The sequence below is a fragment of the Lepidochelys kempii genome, chromosome 17, assembly GCF_965140285.1.
Source record: "Lepidochelys kempii isolate rLepKem1 chromosome 17, rLepKem1.hap1, whole genome shotgun sequence".
NCBI lineage: Eukaryota > Metazoa > Chordata > Testudines > Cheloniidae > Lepidochelys > Lepidochelys kempii.
Window position 1 is genome coordinate 10,572,077 of NC_136396.1, and position 25,025 is coordinate 10,597,101.

The 25,025-nt window shown below is 47.8% G+C and overlaps 1 protein-coding gene across 5 annotated transcripts in view; it reads left to right on the forward strand.

The window, feature by feature from the left end:
• Window positions 1-25,025, forward strand: part of RAP1GAP2 (RAP1 GTPase activating protein 2) — a 265,430-nt gene that overhangs the window by 28,172 nt on the left and 212,233 nt on the right. The window contains exon 1 of one of the 5 annotated variants that reach the window (XM_073315717.2): window positions 6,069-6,216. The exons of 3 other annotated variants lie outside the window; for them this stretch is intronic. The gene's annotated coding sequence lies outside the window, so the exon portion shown is untranslated. Of the gene's footprint in view, window positions 1-6,068; window positions 6,217-25,025 lie in introns of those variants that run through there. One more of the 5 variants, XM_073315720.1, reaches the window with a different exon arrangement.

The following is a 25,025-nucleotide window of genomic DNA, read 5'->3' on the forward strand; positions in this document are numbered from 1 at the left end:
GTAAGGGTTGACACTGTGCAAAATGCTCTGGGAGCAAGCAAGATTAAATCCTACAATAGAATGCAAGAAGTTAGAGGTGAAAATGACCTACTAGGTCTTGCCATCGCTATCTCAGGGAAAAGTGTAGCATTGCTCACGACGGCATATTTTTCTAGTGCTTTGTCCTCCTGTCTTCTTCTGGCCACCACTTCTGGGCCCTTCCTATTCTAAAATGTTCTGCATCCCCCAAAATCATATAGAGAAAAAGTGAGTAGGAATAAGAGACAGAACAGTAAGCCAAATGGGCAATAATGTGTTCTGTTTGTCATAGGAAGAGTTAGTCACTGACGGTAAATAAAACCGTGCTGGAACTGAACCAAAACCCACAGTTCACAACTCGCCCTGAATTCTGGGGAAGCTCTGAGCTGGATCCAGACTTTGTGACGTAGGCCGATCTCAGTAACTAAAAACTAACGGTGGAATCCTTCCCTGTGCAGAGAGCCAGCATGAAGCGTAGGCCCTGCCAAGACAAGTCACACACCCTAAATTAATACCCTGCTTGTTCCATTACCTCAGCACATCAATGCACAGATGAAAAGGAGAATACCCGTCCCTTCCCCAGACTTCCAATGCTACTTCAGCGGCTGGCAGCCGCTGCCACAGGTGGATTGAGATCTTCTTATCTCTTCTCCCAGCTGCAAAGGAAGAAGTGAGGAAGGCCTCTCTTCCAGAAAACCAGTCTGTCAGCCTGCTGATTGTAGTTCAGTGGCTCCTGCCCATCTCTCTCTTTGTAGAACATACAATGTACTTTCTGATCGGGGTGCAAATTTTGTCACTTTTGCATTATCAAGGCGATGGGATACATTCGTGGTAACAAGGTAATGGCTCCTTTTGAATATCGCTTTGCAGGTTTTTTTATGTCCCTTCATAGCAAGGCTCTTTGCAATTTCCAGACATCCTGGAGTCCTGACAGGGCTTGACTTTTCCTTTGATGGAAAAAGCAGTCATGAAGAGCTAACAGTCACACGTACCTCTGCGCGGTGACACTTCTTCTGCATAATAATTGCTGTTGGTCACAGTGTGATGTTTACAGGGCTTCAATGAAAGAACATTTTTGGTGCCTCAAGTGGCATCCCAATCGCAAGATGCTATAAGGAGTTTCAGGCTGTCACTCCGATCATGTGTCACATTAATAATACTGCAACCTCTATGTTGCCGTTGCTTTCTTTGCACAATGATCGCTGACACAGTCCTGACAAGAGGAGGTACAATTTGGCAGAAGGATTAATAGCAGGTATGCTTTATATGTCTGTATAAATTCACTTCGTGGTCCTGTTCAAGAAAAGCCATCTGGGCCACCTGGTAACAAGAACACTGATACTATTGCTTATGGATTTCACGTTGCCTGGTTACAGAAATGTTTCCAATTCTCCTGCTCCTACCAGCACCCAAGTAGCCCCTTTTGTGGTAATGTTCTGCCTGGAAATTCAGACCATATCCTCTGCTCGTGTAAATTGGCATAACACCGCTGACTTTGATGGCTCTACACCAGTTCACACCACCTGAGGATCTGGCCCACCAAATCTAGAGGCAGTGCTCCTAGGAATGATTACATCATGCTCCAGCTAATCCGTGTGGTAGAGGTCCTCTGGGAAGAGGTGCCTTTTTGAAGTAGCAGGATCCAGCATCACTGCTAGTGGCAAGGGGAGAGCACTGCAGACTCTGAGTTAAGCGTGTGGATGGTGCACATGACATCTCTGAAAATAAGCTAATGGAAATTAAATCAATACACCACGTCGAATTTAGCTTATGCGAAACTTTTACAAACCCAGAGGCTTTCAATAGCAATTAAGGCCAGCAAACTCCCCATGTTATCTGAATTTCATGCACAAATACGTATTTATGTTCTCCTGTGTATACAGCCTGTTCTTCATTTGGAAAGAGCGTGCAGCATGCTTTCAGAGTTATCTAGTTCCTGGTATTTCTGAGTAAGGATAGAAGAGAAAAGGGGACAAAATGTGCTGTGGATGCCAACCTGAAAGGCATGTGAACAAAATAAAATGAAACCCACCTTAAGTGACCACTCAAAACACCAGCTGTTGCTTAGAGCAGTCGCTGACAAAGGTAGATCAGAATTATACTCCACAGAATCTGGGAGCCTGAGACAGAAAGTTGCCTTACAATACTGTGTATACTCACATTGAGCCTAAATCAGTTTTCAAGCTGATGTAAATCGCGTATAACCCTCTTAAGTGTATGGATTTTCCCAGAATAAAGCTGGCACGAGAGGGGAATCAGGCCTGTTTTCCCTTTTTTGCTGCTCTCAGTGGTGTTCACAGTGTTGCTAACGGTGTCTGATCTATTTAGATTGTAAGCTCTTTGGGGCAGGGACCCTCTTCTGTTCTGTGTTTGTACAGTTTCTAGGTTAATGAGGCCTCTACCCGGGTTGGGGTCTTGGGGTGCTACCGGAGTATAAATCAATATAGACAGACTAGCTGAGTAACTTGTCCTCTACAGCCGAGATGGAACAGCTGGCTTAGGGTCTGATTTCTCCAGTGCCTTGTGCGAATGTGTTCACTTCCACCTGTGCAAAATGGATATAAAAAGCTGCCACCTGTCTGAGTGAGTAATGGGAGAATTCTGGTTTGGCAGCAGTTTAGGCCGACTTTTCACAGCTGTAAATAACTATCCAGGGTGCATAGCAGTGCACAGTAACTGGAACAAAAAGAATAACTGGAAAAATATGTAAGATGATTTAGGAACAATGCTCTTTATCTCACCAGTCATGCTGAGATCCTATTTGCTTTCCAAATCCTTAATATTCTAGTACACACAACATTGTTTATTGTCCCAGTGGCTTTTCTCGCTCTAGGTTATTGGGGCACTGCATAAAACCAAGTTGGTTTCTTTTTTTAAAAATTGTTATCTTCTTGCTTCCCTTACCTAGCTAGTCTTTGAATGTTTCACATAACTTGAGCTGACTGTTTCTTTACCCAAAACTATCTCTAGGCGTGCTGTGTTTTTGTATGGAGATGTACAATGAACATCAAACCAATATAATTGCAGAATGAGATGACATTATATAATCATATGGCAAATACCGTAATCTGAAATGTTTTAAGTTCATACATAAATGTATTACATAGCTCTAAAATGTTTGGTCTGATATTAATTTTATCCAGAGTCTTATTTATAGAGGCCTTGAAATACATTAAATGCAAAAGAAAAGGGTCAAATTCAGGGATGAATTTGGCTGAGGAATTGGGAGTGGCACACACAAGCTTTTCATCTGTAGGTCACCATTTTAACTGGGGCCCATGTCAGTAGTGACAGGAAGTAGTTGCCATCCAGTGCCTATTTGGGGACTAGGTGAAATAGAGTTGGGGACTCAGTCCAGTTTCTAGTGGGCACATATCTGAATCTCAAAAGTTAATTCAGCAAGGCACGATAAGCATTCAAGTAGTCCCACAGGGTAAAATTTTCAAATGCACCTAGGTGACTTAGGTTCTATTAGGCTCTAAAGTGCCAGAGTCACTTCTGAAAATGGGACTTAGGATCCTAAGTCACTTAGGTCCTTTGGAAAATTTGAAAATTGACTTCAGTGGGACTATTCAGGTGCTGTACATTAGGCACATGGTGATGTTCATTGCTGAATCAAGCCTTAGAGGGTATGCATTCTAGATCAATTTGTGATATACCACAAACCCAGTGTACCAGTTCCTGATAGGCTTTCTGAGTCTGGTTTGGAAGAAAGATGCAAAATCTCTGTGAGATTATTTGTTTTCACTTTGGCCTTTCCACACTAGTGTTGCCTGGGAGCAAGCCATCTAACTACTTGGATTGTAAACTCCTTGGGGCAAGGTCTGTCTTTTTGTTCTGTATTTGTACAGCGCCTAGCACAGTGGGGTCCTGGCCCATGCTAGGTTTGCCAGGCATCCGGCTTTTGACCGTTAAAAGTCTGGTTGGTGGTGCAGCAGGGCTAAGGCAGGCTCCACGCGGCACCCGGAAGCAGCCACCATGTCCCTGCAGCCCCTACGTGCTGGGGTGGCCAGAGAGGCTCCGCGCGTTGCCCCCGCCTGAGTGCCAGCTCCGCAGCTCCTATTGGCTGGGAACCACAGCCAATGGGAACCGTGGGGGCAGTACCTGCGGGTGCGGGCAGTGCATACCACGCAGAGCTGCCTGGCCGTCCCTGCACCTAGGAGCCGGATATGCCAACCGCTTCTGGGAGCTGCACGGAGCCAAGATAGGCAGGGAGCCTGCCTTAGCCCTGCTGTAATGCCTACCCGGAGCTACCTGAGGTAAGCGCTACTTGGCAGGAGCCCGAACCCCCACCAGCATCCCAACCCCCTGCTTCAGGTCAGAACCCCCTCGCGCACCCCCTCCCTCCCAGAGCCTACCCCCCAGTCCTGAACCCCCCTCCTGGAGCCCACACCCCAACCTCCTACCTCAGCCCTGAGCCCCCTCCCACACCCAAACACCCTCCTGGAGCCTGCACTCCCTCCCTGACCCAGCCTGGAGCCCCCTCCTGCACCCCAAAACCTCATCCCCGGCCCTAGCCCAGAGCTCACACCCCCGGCTGGAGCCCTCACCATCTCCCATACCCCAACTTCCTGCCCCAGCCCAGTGAAAGTGAGTGAGGGTGGGGGAGAGTGAGCAATGGAGGAAGGGGGCGTGGAGTGAGTGGGGGCGGGGCCTCAGAAGTGGCAGGGCCTCAGAAAAGGGGTGGGGCCTTGGAGAAGGGGGCAGAGCAAGGGTGTTCGGTTTTGTGCGATTAGAAAGTTGGCCACCTAGTCCATGCATAGGGCTCCTAGGCACTTGAGTAATAATACATCTAACAATCTGGAGTGTGTATGCGTGTGTGTATCTGTGCACAAAGGTCTTAAGGTCTGACCCTTGATGATATTCAAAAAAAATCTTATAAATTGCTCATAAACCATGGTGCTAAACTTAGTATAAATATATAGTTAGTTCTAATTCAAATCTATAGACGTTTACGTATTCTGCAAAATCCAGAATGTTGCCTAAACTTGCATCCATCCATCCCCTAGAGGGCAGGCTAATACTCTAGAGGCCAGTTTCTTTGCTGGTGTGAATTCGTGTAGCTCTGCTAACTGAATTAAGCTCGGTCAATATTAGCCGCTTTTAAACTGATTTAAGTGCAACCACACCAGGGTGTTGCACTGATTTAACTAAATCTATTTCTAAATCAGTTTGATTACATTGCTGCAAATTTGGTATAGGCCTGGATTAAACAGCTTGACAGGGTTACACCATTCACCTTACTCTGTCACCCTGATTCTGACAGCCAACAGATGGGATGCAACGTAAACTGGGCTGACACTTAGAAAGCATGGGTTAAATTGTGCTCTTATTGAGGCCAGTGGAATTTTTGCCATTTATTTTAGTGGGGGCTTTGGCCCTTAAGGGCTTTTATTTGAAATCCGATCATGAGCCATGTCTCTCTTTATTTCAATTATAATGTTACATCCCAACAATGGGTTCTGTGCAATATTAGAGACTCTGCTTTCAGAATTTAATCAGAAGGTTTTAGGTTTTTTTAATAAATGGCCGAACCCTTCTTTTCTAGAGAAAAACAAAAAGACTGACTCGGCTGGAGGAGCCGCAGCTTTCGTAAATTGGTGTTGCTCCATTGATATCAACATCAGTTTACACCAACCGAGGATCTGGCCCAATAATTTAATGCTTAATGACCCCTCCCCCCATCATTTTTACTCCTAGCCATCCCTAGTAACAGTCTCAGATTCTCAGCCTGCTACCTCCTTTAAAATGCACATACCTTTATTCCAATTTTTCTAATCTAAATGCTGGCTGAGTCCACACGGGTGGAATAGTGGGGATTGGCACAGATGTATTTTTAAAAAATATTCTTTTGTATCCAACAACTGTCGCCCTAATGCAGTCAAAACACTTAAAAACAACTCTTTTGTTTCCTTTAAAAAGCACGGAAGGGTTGCTGCGATAAACAGCACCCGAGAGCTGTTAAAGCCCCCTTGTGGCTGTGAGTATTGTTGGTGTTTTGCCAAAAGCCCGTGGAGCATTAAAACAGCAGGTTAGCAAAGCCAGACACATAATCTACTAAAATCAACAATGCAATAGCTGCAGCTCCACGTCAAGAGTACTGTGTGGCTGGAGCAGTTACATTTCTCTGCATTTATTTAGCCTTGATGGTAACAGTAAGTGTAAATTTTGCATAGAGAGAGCAGCAAGGAAGTCAAGGTAAGATACCGTTTGAGTCTTGCTAAATTTGAACTGTAGTCACAATATATAGCAATATTTGAGGACCATGTGGCTATCCATATGTAAAGTAGAAAATGTATACACAGAAGCTCTTTAATGGAAAATGTGTATCTATACTGTATAAAGTACATAATTGTCCTTGCCTCTCTACTGTATGTTTGTATGCATATAAATTAAGGCATGTCTGGAGGAGCTATTGTTTCAGTGTCTTACAAATCTCAATTTGTGTGTCTGTGTTAAATGTGTAATGACTAACGTTGAACAGGAAGGCTTTATACATTAGATACGTGTGGACACCAAGAAGAATATCCTTCATGATTCGAATGTGTGATCTGTATGTAAGCTACTGTCGCATGCCACATTTATTTGGAACAGCAAATGATCCCAAGGTGTACGTGGAAATTTCAAAATTCAAAGGAGGCAACTTCAAAAGGTCTCTTCAGTGCTCTGCTTGCATATATGAATGGGGAATTCTTGATTGTTGGTGCTGTTTTCAAATGGCTTTTTTACTAGAATTGTGTAGGGGGACATTCTGCCTGCAGACAGACACCACCTCTGCGAACATGCGTCTCTAAGTACTGTATGCTTGACATAAATAGGACAATGGAGAAGCTTCCTCCGAATATATATCTTTAGCATCACAGTAGAATGTTTTCAGTAGAGACCTTCTTTCCCTTTGTTGTGTTTTTGTGGAAGATCTCTCGCTTATCTTGAGAAGACGGGGCATAATGCCCGCTCATAAAGCATATACAGTGCACAGCACTGCTCTTGTCATCTCATCTCTGTGGACACAGTACAAGCGACGAACCCTGTTCATGAGCTATACCACAGCAGTGATAAGGGATGGGAGATTGGTCATTTGCATCCCAGGTGTAAAAAGGGAATGAGATTTTCTTATATCCTGATTCTGTGTATTCCAGGAACTGCCTGTCTTCTTTAAGACCCTTGTTATTGTATTGCAAGGGACATAGTATCTGCCCACACGGCACATTGTATTGAGGATTGGAAATCAGCCAGTGATTCTAAATTCAGACTAAGAAGTGAGATTCAGACAGCATAATTCAGTTTTTGTGAGTAGCAGGTTTAACTAAATCTCTTTCTTCCTTCACAATAGGTGCTTCTTAAAAGGTAGCTGATGGTAACCCTATGAATAAATATGTTCTGCTTCTTTACCAGATATTTTCTGCACCTCTCCTCCTTCATCCTTTTTTGTTAAGGCTATTTGCATGAAAATAGGATGATGGTTTTTTTTTTTTTTTTTGTGAGTCCATCTGCTTCTGACTCCTGTTCTGCACCTGAAGTCAGAATCACTTGTGTATCACTGTTGGCTGTGATGGAAAGAGATACGTGACCCCAACATCAGCCTGAGGAGCTAGAGATCAGCCAAAACCAGGGTCATGAATCTGAACCCCTCCAGTTGCATGTGGGGCACGGATCCAAGCCTACCCCTGGTTCCAGGTTGGATCCTAAACCATAAGGGGCTGTTGTTTTCTGGTTCTGGTTTGGATGTAGCTGAAATCTCACAAGAACATTCAAGATTTTGTGAGAGAGGCTGATTTACTGAGATTTCTGACATCATGGTCTAAAATCTTGCAAGTACCTGATGTAAGTATAACCCAGTACAAAATCAAAAAGTAGCCCTGATTTGGCCTTGAATCAGAACTCCGAAGCCTGCTTAAACCTAAATTGTGATCCAGAACACCTCTCACTCAGCCCATCTCCTCTTGGCCAAGTGCTCCCTTTGGTTAAATAGTGCGGAGTGTGGATAGATTACAGCTTACTAAGAAAAGTGACCAGAAACCCACCTGCATGTCTTCACCCATAAAAAGAGACTGATCGTAAGGCAACAGTGCGGGAGGACCGTTAAGTGGATTTGTAGGGGAATGGTCAGATAGAAAGAGAAGGAGTCAAGACCAGCCCTTTTTGCTTCAGCTGTTGTCGCCTATAAAATATAGACAAATATGCACTGCAAAGTTAACAGAAGAACGGCCACACTGGGTCAGACCAATGGTCCATCTAGCCCAGTGTCCTGTCTTCCGACAGTGGCCAGTGCCAGGTGGCCCAGAGAGAATGGACAGAACAGGGGAATTATCAAGTGATCCATCCCTTGTTGTCCAGTCCCAGCATCTGCGTAGTTAATGCTACTCCAACCAGCAGTAGCTAAGGGATCACAGCAAAGGATGGAATAGTCCTGAAATATAAGTAGCCCTGCTGATGGTAGTGTCAGGGGGAGTCATGTGTGTCCATGCAGTGGTACTCGTCTGTTTGCCTACTTCAGAGTGTGGTGGGGGGAGCTGCCCTCTGGCGCTGCAGAGTGTGTGTTTGTGTGTGCACACGCACTGCTCCTTTCAAGTGCCGTCAGAGTTTTGGTGCATCCCTTCTGAGCTACGTTCACACCGAGGAAGAGCGTGAGACCCCAAGAACTAGATGCTCTCAGTAATAAAGAGCAGGAGGAAAGAAATACAGAAAATCTGCGATGTATGAACAGCTTCTTTCGAAAAAGTATGGTCATTTAGAAAATGTCAGCTGCTCTTTAATCATTGTTGAAGGGATAGGATTCTAATGGGGGCAGCGCTATGGCCATAAAAGGCAGAATAGCCGTGCACATCAAAATGGGTTCCACTGAATAATGGTTAAATAATACATTTAATGAAAGATTGGGAAGCTGTGAAATTTCTTGATCTGTCATCTTTTAAGATCAGATAAAACCCCTTACCCAGTGGTGAGCTGGAGCCGGTTCGCACGAACCGGTTGTTAAATTTTGAAGCAGTTTTAGAACCGGTTGTTAACCCGCTTCCCTGCAGGGGGCGCTGAGGCTTTGATGGGCTCCAGCCGGGAAGTGATGTAATTCCTCCTCCGGCCGCCGGGGGCGCTGTGCTGCGGGAGCCATGTGGGCTGCCGCCTGGCCATGGCCACGGCCACGAGCCCTGGTGCTGCTGCTGCTCCCCTGGCCCTAGGGCTCCCGCTGCTGCCTGGTGGGTTCCCGGCTGCTCTGCTGGGCCTGGGCTGCGTCCGGCTGCTCTCCCCGTGAGCCCACAGCCAGCCCCTGCCCGCAGCCAGCCCCTGCCGCATGCACCCCCTGCCCTGCCTCCAGCCACCCCAGCACCCCCTGCCCGCAGCCAGCCCCTGCCGCACGCACTGCACCCGCTGCCTGCAGCCAGCCCCTGCTGCACGCACCCCCTGCCCTGCCTCCAGCCACCCCAGCACCCCCTGCCCGCAACCAGCCCCTGCCTCCAGCCACCCCAGCACCCCCTGCCTGCAGCCAGCCCCTGCCTCCAGCCACCCCAGCACCCCCTGCCTGCAGCCAGCCCCTGCCGCACGCACCCCCTGCCCTGCCTCCAGCCAGCCCCTGCCCGCAGCCAGCCCCTGCACCCCCTGCCTGCAGCCAGCCGCTGCCGCAAGCACCCCCTGCCCTGCCTCCAGCCACCCAGGCACCCCCTGTCCGCAACCAGCCCCTGCCTCCAGCCACCCCAGCACCCCCTGCCTGCAGCCAGCCCCTGCCTCCAGCCACCCCAGCACCCCCTGCCTGCAGCCAGCCCCTGCCGCACCCCCTGCCCTGCCTCCAGCCAGCCCCTGCACCCCCTGCCCGCAGCCAGCCCCTGCCTCCAGCCAGCTCCTGCACTCCCTGCCTGCAGCTAGCCTTTGCACCCGCTGCCCGCAGCCAGCCCCTGCTGCACGCACCCCCTGCCCTGCCTCCAGCCAGCCCCTGCACTCCCTGCCTGCAGCTAGCCCCTGCCTGCAGCCAGCCCCTGCACCCCCTGCCCGCAGCCAGCCCCTGCCACACGCACCCCTGCCCTGCCCGCAGCCAGCCCCCGTCTCCAGCCGCCTCCGCACCCCCTGCCCACAGTCAGCCCCTGCCGCACCCCCTGCCCTTTATCCAGCCAACCCCTGCTGTACCCTCGCCCTGCCCGCACCAGCCTGTCTCCAGCCAGCCCTGCCGCATCCCCTGCCCTGCCTGCACCAGCCCCCGTCTCCAGCCACCCCCGCACCCCTTGCCCACACCAGCCCCTGTCTCCAGCCACCCCTGCACCCCCTGCCCGCACCAGCCCCTGGCACACCCTCTGCTGCCCGCAGCCAGCCCCTGCCGCACCCCCTGCCCTGCCCGCAGCCAACCCCTGTCTCCAGCCAGCCATGCATCCCCCTGCCCTGCTTGCAGCCAGCCTCTATCTCCAGTCAGTCCCTGCCTTGTCTCCAGCCAGCACCACACCCCCTTGCCTCCAGTCAACCCCGCACCTTCCTGGCTCCAGCCAGCTCCATACCTCCTGCCCTGGCTGCAGCCAGCCCCGCACCCCCTGCTTCCAGCTAGCCCTGTCCCATGCCCCTGTCTGCAGCTGGCCCCACGTCCACTGGTGCCTTGCAGTTCCCAGGGCAGTAACCCTGCATGCCTGCTTCAATGATGGGGGCATGGAGCAGCTAGGACCCACACATGTGCACCCCCTAGGGTGACCAGACAACAAGTGTGAAAAATCAGGACGGGGGTGGGGGGTAATAGGAGCCTATATAAGAAAAAGACCCCAAAATCGGGACTGTCCCTATAAAATCGGGACATCTGGTCACCTTAGCACACCCCCAGGGTGTCTTAAATCTTAAATCGCCGTCCAGGAAAATACAGACGTATGGTAACCCTGTTGGTATAAAAAATACATACTGGGGCACATCCCTTAAATTAGAACTTTTTGTAGGGAACTGGTTGTTAATATTTTGGCAGCTCATCACTGCCTTTACCCTAGAAAGAGCAGAACCATTGAATCGCACAGATGCGGTACTGTGGTGTATCCCATTTAAGGATAGTGATGTCCCCGGTCCAGTCAACCATGTTCCAAGGCTCAGCCCCTTTAAGAGCAGGCATGCTCTTAAAGGATGCGTAGTTCTCTGAGGGATCTGGGGAATTGTAGTCAGAGGGAGGGGAGGAAAATATCAGGTGACGATCATGTGACCAGCTAGAGTATATAAAGGAAGCCTGTTGCTCAGAAAGCACAGAGGGATGCAGGGGTTTGCTGGTGTGGAAATCGTAGTTGACAGACCTGCGGGAAGCAAAGCAAAGCAAAGCGTGGGTGAAGCCTCAGCTGGGAAAGGCTATATAGGACTGTGAAGCCCTGGAGGGAAGGATAAGGCTGATGAGGCCCTGGTGAAGGTCTTCAGGGACTTTGGGAAGGGCTGGGAAGAACTGGTGAGCTTGGGGAAGGGGACTAGAAGCTTTGCTTTCAGTGAAGCTTACTTTATGTTCATAAACCAAACCCCAGAAGGGGAGTGGTAATTCAAAAGTGCCAGTTGTGGGTGTTTTTCTTGACGGGTATGAAAATCAAGGTAGTGGATGCACCTGATGGCAGAGTAGGTAAGCTGTTGCTTCACGTATATATCTGCCGATGTTCATCCGCACAGCAGGTGGATTTCCACCTGGTGCAAAGGTCTCAAACAAAATCCTAGGCACCACTGAAGCCCCAAGTAAGTGGTGTAATTTGGGTTTCAATATTGCACAAGGTGTCTGCACTAGGGTGACTCTTGCATATGCTGAATGAAAACATGCGTTGTATGTAAACTAAAAGGTTTGTATTTTAAATAGATTAACTTGGATATAAGGGGAGTGCATGATACGTTCAAGAGAGACTGGCTCCCAGTATGTCTTTAATCTTCTGAGTAACCACATTAAAGTCAAGACTGTGTCATGAACCCTGCAATCTCCTACTGTCATCACTGTGTGGTGGGAAAAAGTGCAGTGCTAAATAAACTCAGGACAGTCACTCCAGCTCCTGATACTTAAAAAGTCCCAGTCTAATAATAATAATGGTCTATAACCCTTTTTATATTTTTAAGCACTCTCCAAATACTCATGATCTGCAAGGGTTGGTCTTGGTTCCAAACTTTCTCCAAGCTGAGGAGTATTTGGATCTAGGCTTTAGGTTAGGGCCCATCTCTAATGTGGACTAAACACTAACTAAACCATAGACGTGTTTTGTTAAATAACTGCATTGTGGGAAACTGCGCATTCAACATCTCCACATTGCTCTGCCATCAGTTATACAAGTAGCCAGAGCCCCTGGCATTGCTGGGTGTCTAAAAGACTCTTGACTACTGTGTAGCAAGTAGCTGTTTGAGGGTAAATCATTGCGTTTTCTGTGAAGTAGGAAGACTAGTAATGGGGCACCTTTTATCCCAGCATTTTCGATAATAGGGGAAGGACCCTGTGATGGGGTGCTTGCCCAATACTGGCAGCAAGGGATTAACAGGGCCCTAGAGAGGCTGCGCAGGAAGTAGCCAGTAGGAGAGGGGCTGCGAGGAACAGCTAATCAGATCCCAGAAGGCCCATATTAGAAGAATTGCAGTTACTCCCTGAAGTTCAAGGAGGGAGGACTGGGTGCCTGGCAGGCAGAAGGAAACTAGCACCCTGGCTAGAGAAGAGCTTCTGGCTGGCTGCTGAGATTTGCAGGCTGAGGTCCTGAGGCAAGGACAAAGGGGGTGTTGGGGCCATTGGGGAAGTGGCTGAATAATTGGCTGCAGTCGCTGCTGGGGACGTGGCGGGACAGTTGGACTGCAACACTCGCCCCTGGAAGGTGGGCGCACAGCTCTCGACGTGTCCGCAGGGTTGCGTCCTGAAGAGAATGCTGCGTTCCGTGGAGCGATGTGGGTCTGGGAGCAGAAGTGATGGCGGGTGAGGCACCACCAGGCATGGGTGTAGTGACCTGTGGAGTTAATCCCCAAGATGATCAGCAGGAGGCGCCAGCATGATGAGTGGAGCCCCGTCACAGACCCTAACAGCCAACACTCAAACTTGGGCAACTGGAGTTAATCTCCTAAATAAGTTGCCTGACTTTAAAAATGCTGAGCACCCCTCAATGTCAAAGGGTGCTGCTGGAGCTCAGTGCCTCTGAAACATCAGGTCGCTGACAGAGGTGCCTGGTTTTGGTCTCCTAAGTGTGAAAATGTTGTTGGTTGAAGTCCCCTTGAGCTGGCAGTGAGTGAGAGCCCTGTACAGTGTTAGTGTTGTGTACCTGGCTTCCATGGTGCCATGAACCAAGCTAACTTATTACACAATGTATTAGAATACATCTGTGGCCCTGCCTGATGTGCAGGATTTCTGTATTCCGAGTGGGAGAAGCCTCTTCTGTCTTGAGTGTACTGGGAGTGTTATCTAAGAGACCTGCACGGGCTGTGTTCTGCTCCCAGGGTGTCAGAGTAACTAGGAGTTACTTGTATTGCATGGTAGGAGAACCAGGCTTTGGGATCTGGCGCCTCTTCTGCAGCTTGAAGACAGTCCTTCATCCTCTTTAAAAGCTCCTAGGTAACAATGAGATCTATACTGTATTGAGAAGACAGATTAGCATCAATAGACTTTAAATGCTGAAATAGTTAAACATATTGATCTTCACTGCAATCCTGTTGGCTCTTGCCCCTGAGAAATTCAGGCTTTAAATTGTTTGTTTGCCTTCTCTTTCTCTAAGAATGAGATTAGCAGAAGTACAAATACTCTTAGACATTCAATAAAAGCTGATTATTTTGCTATGACCACGCATCCAGTTGAACAAAGTCCTTTGTCAGATCACTTTCAACAGCCCCCGTTGAATCAATGCTATTTTATCAGGGCATCATCTGTGTACATAACCAATTTACACTCACTAATGACATATGGCCAGATCCACATCTTGTGTAAATGTGCACAGTTGCCTTGAAGTCAATGGAGTTAGGGTGAATTACACCAGCTACGGATCTGATCTGCTTCTGAAGTAGCCATTTAACAAAAGGTTTTATGGTATGCCCCACAAAGAAAGATTGTAGGATGTCTTCCCGGGTACACTTGAGTGCCCCCCCCACCTCTTCGTCACTCAACAAACTGGTGTGTTTTAAGTCTCTGGAGTCCGAACAGAGTCCATGCACGGTGTTTGTCTTGGGGTCCTTAGAGGATCTGCACCCCAAGAATTTGTCTATCTAGCACGCCATCCTGACTCTTTATACCCTACTGTCCATTGCCCAGGACTTGGAACCAATGCTGACCCCACAGGTTCCTCTGTATCTTAAACACATCCTCTCCCAAAATCCCACTGATGATATGAGCCTTCTGTATTGCAGATTAACATGCTCAGGTGGCCTGTGGTTAGGTGTAGTACATACAGGACTCGAACACACAGCATTGTTCTTCAGTAGCATAACAAATACACAGATATACCAAAATAATAAATCTTGTGTGTGGTTCTCTGCCTCAGTTTCCTCTCCACTCAAGAATATTCTTTGAGCTGGCGTCAGGGTCATCTGAGGCTCTCCAATGTCCTTCTGTTGTAGTGCATGGGTTGGGTGCTTCTGAAACATGGAGGCTTCTCCCTTAGCTTGCCTCCTTTGACTGTGGCTGGCCTGTCCCCTTCCCTTCTCCTGCCCAAACTTCTTGTGTGTGGGTCTTTCCTCCTATGAGTCCTTTTTAAACACCTGTTTGGTCACTTCTGTCTTGTTGACCTCCTTGGAGAATTCCACTCCCTCCGTTTTGCACCTGCCTTTAGGCAAGAGGGGGAAGTATCTTCTCCCAGCTTGGGCAACCCCTCTTAGCATATCTATTGGCTGATCAAGGAACAATCATTATAATTGGGTACTCCCCATTGTCCTCGCTCTGGTATGTACCTGTTGTAGATCCTGTCGGCAATGGTGGCTACCCAGAGGCAGAGGACATTCATGATCAAACAGTTTGATATCAACAACTGCATAATAAAGCCATGAGATCAACCTGAATTCATATATTTTACTTATGTTTCCAAAATTGTCACAGTCTATTTCCACTGATACTCCACTTTACTTTGCACAAATAAATCAAACATTCTTAGTGTCTTGGTTGTATTTCTAGTATAATTTCACAATCAGTGTGTTGTGATCAACAATCTTAAAAAGCCACCAGCACCTTTATTGAGGCAGCACCCTAGTTTGTGCCCCCCCCTTTTTTAAATCACTAGTGTATGTAGACACATTCATTGGAATATTTCCAGCAGCAATTCACATTTTAGAAAAATCACACGTCTTAAATGTAAATAGTTGTTCAATCTCCTGATCGGGTTTGGTTTTTCAAACAGAATAACCAGTAGAGGCATCTAATGCTTCAGGACAAATCATTTTTTGTAATCAGCAGTGTGTTCCTCTAGCTACTTTTAATGATTCTGGGCTAAATCCGGTGTAACCTTGTCTGTATTGTTCAAATGCCTCTTACTGGATGACCTCAGTAAAAATGAGCTTATGTTCGTTCTTCCATTTGAATTTGTGGGTATGTAGACTTGTTAGTGAAGCTGAAAAGGGGCTGTTTGGACGGGTGGTTAGAGCAAAGCAGTTGAGAGCCTGGATAATCATAAAGGCCAGTCTGAGCTGAGGTTTTGACTTCCCTGTGTGACCACTGGTAAGTCACTTGACCTTTCTGTACATAATGGTATGCGTACATTGCAATCATGGGGTGTAATTGCAGCTTGTGTAGATGCAGCTTTAATCTAGCTAGTTTGGGTACCAGAGAGTGAAGCTGCAGCTGCATTGGTTTGTGCAGCTTGTTTAAAGGAATACAGACTAGCGCATCTGGGGATTAGCTTGATTAAAATGGAGGTGTCCAGGGAAAAACCCGAGAAGCATTTGCATTGTTTTGTTTCTCCTATGTTCTTAGATTCTGAACTCTCAGAGCAAGGACTGTTCTTAAATACTTAGAAAGGGCCTGGCATGGAGTGGGTGCTAATGCAAATAAATACCTGCAAGTCTCATTGTATTTTTCTTCCTTTGGTCAAATCTCACATTTAGATAGATTGGGGAATTGGATCTTCAGTTTTCTATGCACACATTGGCATCCCCAGGCTTATTTTATTGTGTCCTGAGCCTCACAGATAAACATCCAAGATCTAGGGAGTGTTCCCAGTTGAGCTGGGTAAGCTGGCACGTACTGTAAATTGCATATATTCCTTCTCTATCTCCTACACAGTATTCCAGGTAACAAACAGCGTGAACGGGATCCCAGAAATGCATTACAGGTAGGCTCGTAATGACAATCAGTGCAACTAGTTCTCTGACTTATGAAAACCACATTAAGGCCTCTCAGAAATGTACCCTGCTGTGTTTGATGTTGAGCTAATAATCACCTCTTGGGTGACTGAGTTGTTTGTGATCACTTTTGGTAGTTGCCTGAGAGAGGTTTCACTAGACCCGAGAAAGCGTGTTAATAATGACATAACGTGTCCTGTGTATGAACAATGCATCTTAAATAGCAACCTGCAAAAAACAGGCTTTGGAATCTTTTCTTTTCTTTTCTCCACAGGAACCCACTGCTCTAGGCATGTCGGTAGATTTCCAGCCTCATTCCACTGTAGCAGTAGCATGGGGAAAAGTAGCAGGCAGCCTCCTTTGTTCTACAATTCATTCCTGTGCTGCCTTGCTTTGCCTTATCGATAGGGCTGGGATGTGGAATGTCTTTTAGCGGCCACGATATAATCTAATCCCATTCCTGCATGGACACTACCTTTTCATGTAGAATTGGAATAAAAAGATGAATAGTGTTGCTATTCCTTTAGTCTAAATCAGTGCATGAGGGATTAGAACATTAATGATGCAATTTGTCTTCTGCAGCCAAAGGAGCAAAGCAAAGAACTATACTGTCCTTCCTGGGCATAATTTCAGCACCAGCTGTTCATCAGTAAAGGTACTCCTCTATACTAACAAGTATGCCCATCTCTCCCTTGCCTGTATTTCGATGATCTATCACAGATCTTTCTATATGCAAATAGGTTGGTAAGATATATGCCAACTGTTCTTTGCAAATCAGAAATAAATGCATGGTTTGTTCATCATCACTTTTAGAAAAAAATCTGAGTTTTCTTCCTGATGAATTCCAGTAGGATGTTACTTGCTGGCATTTTGGCAACTGTAGAAATTTTGAGATGGAAAAGACTTGCTGGCAAAATGCTAAAGAGGACTGTAATTTTGGGTGTCCTGAGATGGTTTTGAGATATTCCAAGCTGGACCTCTGAAATTAGAGAACACTTCTGAAAAATTTTGGCCTTCCTGTAGGACAGATTACTTCCATAGGCATCCGTAAGAGCAGAGGTGGGCAAACTATGGCCTGCGGGTCACATCCGGCCTGCGGGATTGTCCTGCCCGGCCCCTGTGCTCCTGGCCCGGGAGGCTAGCCCTCCTCCCACGCACCCACACCGCCGCACGGTGCAATGCTCTGGGCAGCGGGGCTGCAGAGCCCAGCCTGACCTGGTGCTCTGTGGTGCGTGGCCGCGGCACGGCTGCCTATGCTGGTGCAGCCATGCTGCTAGCCACCGGTGCTCCAGGCAGCGCGGTCAGGGGTCAGGGTGGGGGGGTTGGATAGAGGGCAGGAGAGTTCGGTGGGTGGTCAGGGGCGTGGATAGGGGTCGGGGCGGTCAGAGGGCGGGGAATGGGGGTTAAATGGGAGTCCCGGGGGGAGGGCAGTCAGGAAGGAGAGGAGTGGTTGGATGGGGTGGCGGTGGGAGGTCAGGGGACAGGGAGCAGGGTGGTGGTGGATGGGGCAGGGGTCCCAGGGAGTCAGTCAGGAAGGAGACGGGAGGTTGAATGGGGTGGTGGAGGGCAGTTAGGGGCCAGGGGGCAGTTAGGGGGAAGGGGTCCGGGAGTGGTCAGGGAGAAGGGGTGGTTGGATGGTGTAGGGGTCCCAGGGAGGCAGTCAGGAAGGGGGGGGTTGGATGGGGTGGCGGGGGGCAGTTAGGGGCAGAGGTCCCCAGGGGGCTGACAGGGGACCGAGGGGGGGTGGATGGGGCAGAGGTCCCCAGGAGACCATCAGGGAACAGGGGTAGGTGGATGCGGCAGGAGTCCTGGGGGGGCCGGTCCACGCCTGGCTGTTTGGGGAGGCACAGCCCTAACCCTAACCGGCCCTCCATACAATTTCAGAAATCCGATGCGGCCCTCAGGCCAAAAAGTTTGCCACCCCTGAGTAAGAAGCTCAGCACTGGGTGAAGAGTTCACAATGTGGTCAGTGTAGTTTTGTTCAGTACGGTGACTCAAATTCAGACCGAGTATCGGTGGATGTATCTCTGAGGTAGAGTTGGTCAGGAATTTTTTGATGAACCCTCCTTTTGCAAAAAAAATAAAAATAGTTATGTGTCCGAATCAAAAGTGCTCCTGAAATGGTTTTGACAAATCTCCTAACTCAAAACATTATTTAAAAACGTTGAAATTATCAAAATGCTCCATTTTAACACTTCAGAAAATATTTTGATTTTTTTGCGATGAAATGAAATGTTGTTAGATTTAGACTAAAGGAAAGAAAAAAGTCAAAATTGAAACTCAACGTTTTGAAATTACTGCAGCAAAACATCTTGTTGGACCTGAAGCAAACTTTCTTTCAGATTTCTGGTTTAAAAAACACCAAGTTCAACTGCTGTCCTGATTGCAGGGTGGGAAAATAGTGTCCCATCCAGCTGTACTCTGAAGCCTTTTACTTGCAGCATTAGGTTTTCAAAATAAGTCTGTAATTTGCCCCTATATGTGCCTCATTATGGATGGCACTGAGCACTCACTGAATTCAGTAGGAGTTAAAGGCACTCAACACCCTGCAGGTGTTTCCCAGGGTTCTAACCCTGTCTCTTCCTGCCTGCGGTGTGTGCTCACGTTCCTGTGTCTGTTCTTTTTCTCTGTCGCCTGCATCCACCGTTTCTCTGTCCCTTGAAACAAGGGGAAGCCAGGACACACAGCTGCTGCAACCTCAGCCAGCAGGGGGAGTATTTTGCATGACACAGGGACTGATCTGCAGCACATTAATTAGCTGATTACACTGCTAACTCAACATGAAGCTGTGTTATTCATGTGCAAACTATGTTAAAATAATGCTAAGTGATCTGGCTTAACACAGCACAAGGTCTGGCTAATTCCAGTCTGGGCTGGTTGCAGCTGTCAGAGGATTATTTTGCTCCTTCAGAAAACAAGTGACAGTCATTTTACCCCTATCTTGATAGATCCTCTTTAATAGGTTTCAGAGTAACAGCCGTGTTAGTCTGTATTCGCAAAAAGAAAAGGAGTACTTGTGGCACCTTAGAGACTAACCAATTTATTTGATTTATTTATTTATTGAATTTATTTGATACAGTATGCATCCGATGAAGTGAGCTGTAGCTCACGAAAGCTTATGCTGAAATAAATTGGTTAGTCTCTAAGGTGCCACAAGTACTCCTTTCCTCTTTAATAGGTTCATTAGTGCAAATTTGTGCAAGCTGCAGTCTTCTGATGGAAATGCTGTCCTTTTGGTCTAGCTAAGCTTGGTAACAACATAATATTTAGCACACTAAAAGCAGGGTCCCTTCCTAACCTGCCCTAGAAACACAGTTCACACACAGTGTAAAATGCAAACGTGTGCTACTTCCTGATCTTGGTTTATTAATAAGCAAAACAGCAATAAGATAATAAAGTTCTGCTGGTGCCTCGCCAGATTTAGCTGCTCCGAGGGTTCCTCCCTGCAAGATTGCTCAGCCCACACCCTATATCCTCTCTCCATCTCCCTGAAATCCAACTGGGGAAAAGTTACGTCCTCAGTAGAACTCCCTGAGCCCTTTTTCAGTGGAATCATCTCCTGCAAACTGGGCGGTTATTTCAGGCAAACGCTGCCAGCTGGATTTTTTGTTACATTAGTTCTACGCTGATAGCATTTCATATGCTTAAATGGAGTCACTCCAGTGTAAGTGAGGGGAGAGACAGAACCATAGTTCTTTTCATTTTCAAATTGCTTTACCAATGGGCGCTTAATTCTGTGCTGGCTTGTGGAGCTTCAGTGACTTCAAAGGGCGTACATTGGCTCTCAGTGCAGAATCTGCACCCATACTAGCTAGCTTTTCCTCACAACCCCTTCGTGAGGCAAGCAATATTATCATCCCCATTTACAGAAGGGGGGGAAACTGGGCCAGAGTGGTGAAGTTTCCATTGGCCTCAATAAGAGTTAGAATAGAACTCAGGACTTCCAGGCTGCCATTCCTCTGATCAGGCCATTAGACAGGACCCTTCTACATTTATTGTATTGTATATGCAGCTTATGCTGTGCATATGTATCCATAATTTTGAAGAATGTATTTCCCTGGCCCTGCATACCCTTTCCCTTACAGTGTCCTGTGACTGGTTCAATAGTCTTTTTAAAACCCCCCTGAAAACTTCGCATTTTGAAATGACCAACCAGCTTTCACTTTAGTTGCACAGAAGGACTGATAGGAAATGCGGGTTCAATCCTGCAAGAGACCGAGTGCCCTCAATTCCCATTACTTCACGGAAAGCGGGAATTGAGGCTGCTCAGCATGTCACAGGAGGCAACTGGCACCTTGCACGTCTGGCCTTTCAGCGTATGTCTACACTGCTCTCAGGAGGGCTGATTGCAACGGGATAGATAGACCCGTGCGACCTTCGGTGCTGCGAGCTTGCTTAAAATAACAGTGTAGTTGCAGTGGCATGGGCTAGTTTCCCGAGTTCTGTTCTCTGCCCCCTGCCAGACCCAAGGTATGTACTCACCACGGGCTAGCCCTCCCCACACTGTTATTTTTAGCAGTCTAGCTCGATCCGAGCTAGCCTGGCTATGCCTACCTGTGCTGTCCAGCTGGCACAGTAGGCATCTGAGCTGGCAGAGGCGGGTAATGCATGTTTACAAGGGTCGGTGTGCTTTGCTCATGTGTGTGAGAAAGTGGGAGGGTGAGTGAGAGGGTGGGATGTGAGACTAGAAATGCTTCATTATCTGTCCTTTATGGAAACTGCCACCTCATTTACTGCAGGAAACCACACGTGCGATTAACAGTTACCAGGCAGCGGCTGCAGGGCAGCTTGGGGTCTCAGATTCTTCTTTTTCTCGCCCATCCGCTCTGACCCTTAGCTCGAGCAGAACCTTTGCATTAAGGCTTTCATTATAAATCCGACGTAAGCACTGACTGTGGATAGCAAGTGAGTTAGCGTCCTCCTGGCCCACAATCATGTGCAGAAAATAGAGCGATGGGGGAAAAACCCAACTGCGATATACAGCTCAGTTATTCAATCATCTAGTTTTGCACTCAAATTGCTACACCCCCCCCCCCGTAATAAACACATTTAGTGGGCAGTATAAATGGAAGAGGAGTGTAGTTGCTCGTTAACAACACTTACTGCTTCTCCCCTGCAGATCTGAAAGTGCTTTACAAAGGAGGTTAAGTCCCAATGCCCTCATTTTATTTCTGGGAACTAAACCCCAGAGAGAATGAAGTGATTATGACTTTCCCAAACGACACTGGAGACCAGCTGGGAATCTAAGATGATCTCGTGGCTTCCACTCCCCTGGACAACACAACTTCCCCACTGGATAACAGAGAATTCTGGGCCACACCTATTAAGGAAACACTGCATTTTGTGTTATGATGCCATGGAGCCCTCTCAGTGCTTCACATTGCGTCAGTGCTTCCATCCTTCTCTGATTTCTCCTTCGTACCCACAGATGCATTTACAGCTATTTCCCAGCATCTCTCTTTTTCCCTTCTGAGATGCAGAGAGGAAAGCTGTGTGGGTGGCAGTCCCTACTGCTGACAGTAGCTGGCATCAAATTAAGAAGAGTAGACGAAGGGAGGTGTGAGCAAGATCTGATTCAGCGGAGCCTAAAGACGTTGCTAGTGCTTCATCTCAGTGCTTGCGTACCTAGGCAGCATGCAACACAGACGTCACTTAAGGGCTTAAATACTTTGCGGGCTCTCTGTTCAGGGGTGATCCCTGTGCTAGGGACTGATCCCAGATATCCTGAGTCTTAGTCCCGTGCATTAACCACGCGGATGGTTGAGAGGGCGAATGATGGGCTAAGGAAACTTTAACTGGTTTGAAATGAACCAGTGGTGGCTGTGATGGAAAAGCACTTACGGTCTGATGGCCTACGTGAAATGGGCTGGCAGCCTAGTTCCTACTGAACGGGTATCCACAATACAAAAGCAACGCACATGTCACCGACTAGCTAAGTGAAGTGAGGCCTAACTCTTGATGGCGTTTCTCGGTCTCTTATGCACTGACTTTGAAATACCACCGCCGATCAATTTCAAGGACAGTTGGAGGCATCGCTGGGCAGAGCCCTGTTGATCCCGGTAGCAACCGGGAAACCTGACCGCTGCACCCGGTGCCCACTTGGTGCGGCAGGCAGAGGGGCGTTGTGACATGGGCGGTAACTCAGCCAGTCGTCATCCCCCTCCCTCCTATTATTTTCATACTTCAATCCCACTGGTTGAAACACGTTGGCAAATGAATACGGGTCGGGACTAGGGTGCTTTGCCAGAGTTGGGGCTCTGGGGCGGTGGGGGTTCAGGACCGGACTATCCGGGGCTGCTTCGGATCAGGAACTGTATTGGCGGAGTGGGAGGAGGCTGGAGATTTGTCCTGTGACTCCCTCCTTGCCTGGCTCAGGTGGGATCCTTTACCTCTGCCCCGTCGCAACTGTCTTAGTTCCTCTAACCAGGGCCCGTTGGTGCTGCAAGCAGAGAGGTTACTTGAGGGAGCGAGGGATGACTGGTTGTTGCCTCTGATGTCACAATACTAATACTCTGGCTTCTTTGCCAGCACCACCACTTGGGCCCAGCTACGGGGAGGCTGTTGCGGTGAAACCAATAAAACAACAAAGAGAAGAATGGGAGCGGCTTAGACGACGTAACAGTACAATGTAGGTTCAGTGGCAGAATTCTGTACAATTGCTACAGATGGAGGGATACAGACTGTATTCCTGCCCCTCCTGCTGTCTCTGCATGAATCGGCAGTGAAGCAGTGAGCCTCTTGTTAGTATTACAGTTGGGTTCATTCTTGTTTGGAGCCATAGTGAGCATTTTAGCTTAACCCTCAATGCAGATGGACCTCATTTGTAAATTCCATCAATATGCAAGCTGCATGACTTGCTCTTTCCTCTTACTTTTCTCTAGGCATACTTCAAGGACCTGCTCCATCTGAACACAATAGCAAAACTCCCATTGACTTCAGCCATGCAGGATCTGGCCCTGATCGCATACGACACTAACCAATTCCACAGCCAAACACTAGGCCCCAGTCCTGCAAGATGTGGAGCACCCCGGTGGAAGCTAATGAGAAAGGAGAGGGCTCAGCAGTGTGCAGGATCAGGCTCTCACATACTTAGCACAGAATGCTCTGACATTTCATTCCCCAGTGCCTTTGTCACAGAGCCCCAGAGAAGTCGTTAATTTTGGCTATTACAGATGGTGCCAAAGATGCATCTTCCCTGGAGCTTTTGTGTTTCTTAATTTTAGTTGATTGATTACAATGACTTGGCTATTACTGTTTTGAAGGGAACATTTCCCACCCCCCACACCCCCCACCGTTGGTTTCAGTCATACAGAATATTCCTGGGGCAAAAAAATGTCACAACAGACAAATTTTTTCTGGAGAGGCTGCCATAAGGACTCAATGGCAGAGGTGAGATGTTCTGTAACAACATGTCCCCGGTGAAATGCCGTGTTCCCAGTTTAGCTGGTGCTCGTGGGTGGCCCAGGGGTGCTGCAGGTCAGCTTTGAGGTGTGTTGCCTGAACTGTGCTGGGGAAACAAAACATGTCTTAGGAGCCTGATCCAAAGCCTCATGAAATCGGTGAAAAGACTCACTGACTTCAATGGGTTTAGGATCAGGTCCTGTGTGTAACTCTAACTTTCCTATCATTTTTGTTCCATCAAGATGTCAAAGCTATTTTTCGGATTGTTCTTTTCCATCAGAAAAACTGTATTGCAAACAAGACCGTCACAATCATTATCTTCACAGCAAAGGCATTGAATTAGGACGATATTGAATGACTGGCCAATGAAATAGTGTCCCACAGAATTAAGGTCCAGCGAGACAGAGTTCTAAGAAGTTTTGCACAGCCACCATGTTCCAGTAGGGGAGTTTATTACTAGCAGGTGCCATTCAGCTGTCCTTTGCTTTTGGTGTTTGTTTGGAAAACCTTAAGCCTAAGGCTATTCAGATTCCTGTTGGTTGCTGTACTGGGTAATTCTATGTCCATTTGGATCCAGCCTATGAGAGAGTCTGCAGTGGCGTCCTGAAGGCACAAATGAAATTTCTCTGTTTGGGGTCTGAGTGAATTACCCAAACCTATTGGACGGAAGGGCTCCTGTTGTTGTTATGATAGGTGCTGTGCAAACACGGTAAGAGACAGGCCCTAACCCAAAGAATTTACACTGAAAACAGAGAAGACTGACACAAGGTGGGGACAGAAGACGAGGCACAGAGGCGGGAAGTGACTTGCCAAGGTCACACAGCAGGTCGTGACAGAGCCAGGAACAGAGTCCAGATCTCCTGCCTCCCAGTCTGGTGTCGTGATCCGTAAACCACTCTGACTTCAACGGGCTTTGGATCAGGTCCTAAATTAGCAGTGGCTTTACTTCTATGCTGTCCCCTTACTCTCTATTTATACATCACACACTTGTAAATGTAAGGATTGGAATTCGGGATAAACCAGTAATAATTGCAGCTTAAAACCCTGTGAGCTTAAATTCTTAGAACAAAACTGCCTTTCTTTATTCAGTGAACTGCTGTTTCTGGAAAGGTTGCTAGGATCTGTTGGTGTTTCCTGCTGCTTCAGGAGATACAGTAACAAATAGCTAGATTGCAGCCGTGTAAAAAACATAAATTCCTCTAGTGCACATAGATGTTCAGGCAGATTCTTAGCTGGTGTAACCAATGGGGGATTGATGCCGATTTACACCCCCTGAGAGCCAGCCTGGGTTCACCCATTTATTGCCGATGTGCCTGGCCATCAGGCCCTGTCTTCTGCATCTTGAGCCTGGGAGGAGGAAGAATTGTCTTCTTGAGGATGCTACTGTTCCATTTTCTTCC